General features: G+C 26.7%; 1 protein-coding gene across 3 annotated transcripts in view; it reads right to left on the bottom strand.

The window, feature by feature from the left end:
* The window catches only part of LOC126894953 (5-hydroxytryptamine receptor 1-like), a 136,799-nt gene extending 131,798 nt beyond the window's left edge, over positions 1 to 5,001 (bottom strand). For all 3 annotated transcript variants that reach the window (XM_050666329.1, XM_050666330.1, XM_050666331.1), the window contains exon 1: positions 4,644 to 5,001. The gene's annotated coding sequence lies outside the window, so the exon portion shown is untranslated. The remainder of the gene's footprint in view (positions 1 to 4,643) is intronic.
* Between the last annotated feature and the right edge of the window lie 1,166 nt (positions 5,002 to 6,167).

The raw sequence follows: 6,167 nt of genomic DNA on the forward strand, positions 1-6,167 counted from the left end.
TTTATATTTAAGAATATGGAGACCAACAACCTTTAAAAAATGTTCGGGCTTTGATTCGAAGCGAAAATAAAAATGTTTAAGTACTTAATACTTATAATATTTTTTTATTTAAATTTTAAAAATGTTTTATTCAAATAATAAATTAATTCTCAATTTTTGAAAATAAAATTATTTTTAACTGATAGATTTGTTTGTCATTTTATAATAACTGGCTTCCTTAACAATCTAACCTTTCTTGTTGCTAACATTGATTATTTTTCCTAGTGTCAAGTGTTGTACGTCACTATTCTCGTTAATACTGACAACCCATCAAGCTATAATTTGATTAATAAATAAATAGATGTGTGAATGGAATTACAGGCGTTTATGACTAGAGGTTTAACTCGCACTAATGAATAAATATTACAATAAGACGCATTGGAAATTAGGCTTTGATTACTATAAAACTCAAAAGTTTATCAAAGAAGACGCATCAATTATAATAAAATATATAGAATATAATTTTTTTTTAATTTATATCTTGATTATCCTCATGGTAATATAAATTTTTAGCTGTAAATATAATTATAAAACACACTTAGATCCTAATCAAAAGATAGTGGAAGACACTTTAGTCTCAACATCCCTAGTTTAAAAGTTTTTCTAGATAGTATTTTAATAGAAACACATACTTTTTATAATCTACCCTAGACAAAAAATATTTGGTTTCAGATTTAGATTTAGTCACACATGAATCATTTTTTACAGTACTCTTTCTAATACGCATGGAATATGAGATTATCTAATTATAATTTAAGTTTAAATTATCATTTACGTTTAAGCACGAAATTTTATTGGCTAAAAATAAATCTTTTCTAAAACTTGATTAATACAGTGTCATCATTAACATATGTCATACGAAATAATCCATAATTAATAGTAATATTAAATCTTTATTTATAAAGTTCTGATACAACGTATAACTTATAAAAGGAGTATTAAATTACATAGAATTCTAATTGTGTTACTAATTCATTTAATAATTCAAAAATTACATCTTAATCTATTGAAATATTACGTCTGTCTAAGGTTAAACAAATCAGAAAAACATTTAAGTAATTTAATATCTCTGAACATTCCTGAAAAACATAATTTATACAAATTTTATTTGATCTCAACTATAAAGGCTTATCCAAAAAAACATTTTCATTTGCCATTTATTGAAGGTCAAATTAAAATTATACTTTCGAGTCTTCTCATTCAGTGCAATTTTCTATCTGAAATTACATAGTTTCTTTAAAATAACCATATCGTATTATCAAATTAAAATAGAGATGCTATTAATATCAATAGAAATGGATAAAGCAATATTTTCTTCTCAATACAGAGTTGGAATAATGCTTATAAAGACGTTAAAAATACATCCCATTGCCTAAAATATCTACTAATGATTCATCAGTTTTTAAGTGTATAACTATTTTTTTTAACACTTTTCTAATATTATCAAATATATCGACTCCAAACAAATTNTTATAAAGACGTTAAAAATACATCCCATTGCCTAAAATATCTACTAATGATTCATCAGTTTTTAAGTGTATAACTATTTTTTTAACACTTTTCTAATATTATCAAATATATCGACTCCAAACAAATTCAATTCTATAAAAATTGTATTAATTTTTTTTTTACCGGACATTTTTAAAAATATTCAACCAGAAAATGAAGTGTTATAAAAAGTATTAAATTAAATGATCACACTAGACTCATGAAGCAACTAGAAGTGCTCGATCTTATTACGTTTCACCTAGGGACAATGAATAGAGCACTTCTGGGAATATACCAAATTGTTTAGCTGTATATCATTCAAGAAAACTAGAGGAAACGATTCGATGAAAATATTTATCTTTGAAACTCAATAAGAATTCAGTAAAAATTGAAAGAAATACTTAATTTAGCAATAAATGTTTGGTATAAAAAATAAAGCCAGTAATTTTTAAAACCAACTTGTATTCCATGCAATATTAATATTTCATATATTTATTATTAATATTTTATCACTTTCAGAGTTCTAACTGTTTTATAAGACCAGTAGTTACTTTAATAACAAATTACGTTTTTATAACAAGCATCATAATAATAAAAAATGTAAAAAATCTACGGAAACCGTTTTAATATAATTGAAAATTATTAAAAGAATAATTATTAAAAAATATTCATTTCGATTTAATTTAAACAATTTTTAAAATAAAGACTTGAAAATTTTGTTTACATTTTATTGTTATACTATTAAATTTTCGAGTAGTGCTACTTAATATTTCACTAATGATATTATTATTATTTTTACTTATTATATATTTTTTATGTATTTAAATTTAATTTTAGAACTCTTATTTAAACTAAACTATTCAAAATTAGTTTCTTTGGAAGATATTACATAGTTTATGTATACAATTAAAGAATTTTGACTTCGTTTCTAAAATAATAGCAATTAAAAGTTGTTGAAGCTACATTTGAAATTCATAGTTACCGTACACTTAATGATAACAACAAAACTGCTGTATATGCAGTTATACAGCAGATCATTAAACACAGAAAATTTTACGAAAAAAATTACTTTTATGCTACGAGTTTTTTATTACTAATTAAAAATAACATCATAATATATAATAAAAATTGAAAAAAATAAGCATTAAATAAACTTTGCGCAAATATATGTCTGAATCGAACAATGACAAATATTTTTTAGGTTTTAAGTTTTTTCGTGTACCTCTTTCTTTACAAATCAACGTTTACGTATATAAAGTTTCTGATGTGTTTTTTTCAAGTTCACCTATTTCAATAAATGCGTTTTAGACTTACTCTCGCATATTTTTAGCTATAAAAATTGAACGTTATGATCATATTAAGTTATGAGTAAGACATTATGAGTAATTTAGAGTAAGCTTTACCTAAAAGTTTTAAATTCCATATGATTACAAGTAAATTTTAATTAAAGATTTTGCAGTGAACAATAAATTAATTTAAGTTAGACATTTTTCATGGACAATGAAATTTCAATATTTATCTCTTTTTTATCAAATAAATCAGGCTAAAATAAGTACAGTTGTGCTATAACTGTACGGATTATATTAATCGTTTAGTTTTAACATATTGAATTGTTATCAAGAAAACTATTTTAGTGCATTCAAACAACATAATTAATATCAAAATGATAATATTTAACATAATTAATCAAACATTTGGTAAATTTCTTTTCCCGATAAATTTTATATGCTCATAGTAGTTGAAATAATTTTTATTAATATTTTAGAGATTGTCATTATAAATCATTGTATCTTTAAAGTGGTTTTTTTCACGCCGTTATATATTTTAAATAAATACACAAAAATGCTTTCTACTTAAATAATTTTATCTACAACTATAAATGTTTAGTTCGCTGATGCTAATTAAATATACCATAATAATGAAAAAAGCGCATTATGGAAATATTACAAANTTAAATATACCATAATAATGAAAAAAGCGCATTATGGAAATATTTGGTATACTATAATTACATATTAATTACAAACATTTTTAAGAAATGATACAATGTTTGCAATAAATTTGCATGTCAATTTTTAAAGGATAAAATTTTAATGGTTTAGCTTTAGGCTTTGTCAGATCTTAAACTGAGCCCTACCAAATTATATAAGTTTAAAAAACTACAACTGAGCCTTTGTACACTTCAAGCACTTAACAATTATTTTGAATTTTACCCTTCTTCTGTAAACATTAAAATATGGGAAATCATTTGAAAATTTGTTTAAAACTATTTTAAAATCATATTTTTAATTTAAAAAAATAACTCTAAAATGATAAGTTATTTGTAAAACAATAATTAATTAATTTTGTTAAGTTATATACATATAAAAGTGATTTTGGTTGGATTCTGTTCAAGCATCGATAGAAAATTAATTAGCTTAAGTAAACAAAATATAAAAAATATATAATGTCTACAGATCGGTGTGAATTGATGATATTCTAAAGCAAACAGCATTAATCACATGGCCACACTGTACCTACTTAAATATTGAAAAAAAATCAATTAAACTTTCAAATTACAGAACATAAATATTTTTCTATGTAAATTTTTTACACATGAGTTCTTAAAAAATAATGTCTATAAAATTATGATAAACAAAATTTATTATGTTTTTTTCTCAATAACAGCACAATAAAAACAAAGCTTGAAAATCCGAGAAATTTGCCTATTATTTTTAAAACATTATTTTCTCTTTATTGCAAAATAAAATGAACTATATTTTAAATATATGAGCCGAGAGAAATGATAAAGAAATAAATACGAGTATATCTATGCAAATCTTTTGGCAGATTTATCAAATGATATAAAATGTTGACATTTAGCGGAAATTAAACTGGTGGTGACATTTTTTCAAAAATGACCGCGTTATAAACTGTTAAGTTCACACCGGTTTATTGTTACACTGAGGTCATAACAATGTCTATACTTTTTTCTCTTATTTCAACTTTTTAGTAAGCTTTTTTTTCTTTTTTTACTATTTAATCAATAATATATAAATTTTTTTATACTCTGCGTTCTTGTTAAAAACGAATATTTGAGATTACTTCAAGAGACAAAATCAAAAACGAACACTCACCTGATAACTGACGGCTCTTAAGTGAGAGGATGCGGCAGATCCTGTGAGTGGGAGTGCGTGACAAACAAAAAGAAACAGTCAAGTCGAACAACTTATCGTGGAGCTTGATACGCTTTAAAAAAACATTTTCTTTTTCACAACTGCGTAACGATAATAAATCGAATGCCCAGAGAGCAATAAACAAAAAGTATCTCGAAAAAAAATTGACGTGTACGTAAAATTTGTTATTTAGCGACAGCGACAACAATAAAAAACGGCACGCGGCCGCCAACAGAAAAGCGAACTGAACTCGTCTCCGGCTACCCGCGAGCACACCGTGCCGAATTTATGAACACCGACGGCACCACCGTCAACGCGCAACTCCTCGTCTAATCACCATAAACACACAAACACAACACAATCGCTCACCCGATGACCCATCCGACCGACATGGCCACTGTCGGTCACTCGTATCGAGCACCCTCCTGCATATGTATGCCAACGTGTCAACCTGTCCCGAAACACAAAGAATCAGTTGCGAATAATGTATAATCTCGGTAGAGCTTCGCGAATTTTTTACCTGTTGAACATTCCTATTGTTGTTATCACGGAAACTCAATATTTACGCATTTCAAACCGTACACGTTTTCCCTTCAATATTTCTCCGTTTTCCATTCATCTCGGACGCCGCTATGACCACAAAAGTTCTCAAAAATAACAAATGGCGTTATACGTCCACTTCAAAAGTATGTCCTAATGATATAGTGTCACATGTTATGCTGTGCGTTTTGCAGTGATGAAATTTGTAGCTTTCAACGGAATACATATTTTACATGAGCTGTTCAAACTTGTATTTGTTGAAGATAACACTTTAAACGATAATACTTTAAAGAATTAGTCTGTCGGGACTTAACTTTACTCAACAAGTTCCGTCAACAATTATTCACAGCGGAGGGTTTATAAATAACGAGAACAGACTCAATTTTCGTCATTTCTTTGCCCTCTTTAAAAATCTATGACGGCTCATTATTCACGGTTTCGAACATTCTTAACGCATAATATCTACATTGTATGATAATAATGCGACCAGAGGCTTTTATTTTCCGTTTGTCATTTTCGTGCATACCACTTGATTTTTATCTAATGAATAAATAGAAAATTGATTTATAGCGATTTTTCTGAAAATTATTATTACAATGATATACAATATAACAATTATAATAAAGCTTTTAAGAAACAATAATCAATGTACACAACTTTTTACTGACGTTGAGTTTTTTAGGAAGATTTTACAATTAAATTTGCCGCGAAGTATCCCAAAAGGCTTCGCGTGGTAAACCGGAGTTACTGTAAACTCTTTCAGAGTGACAAACATGAACCAAAATATTGAATATTTGTCTACGGCGTGGGATCTAACCGAAGAATGTAATCTGTATGGTAAAGTACACAAATTGATTACTAATTACATAAACGTGACAACAGCTCAACGTCTATGGATACACNGTCTACGGCGTGGGATCTAACCGAAGAATGTAATCTGTATGG

Source organism: Daktulosphaira vitifoliae, unplaced genomic scaffold (genome assembly GCF_025091365.1).
Source record: "Daktulosphaira vitifoliae isolate Bord-2020 unplaced genomic scaffold, ASM2509136v1 Scaffold_1, whole genome shotgun sequence".
NCBI lineage: Eukaryota > Metazoa > Arthropoda > Insecta > Hemiptera > Phylloxeridae > Daktulosphaira > Daktulosphaira vitifoliae.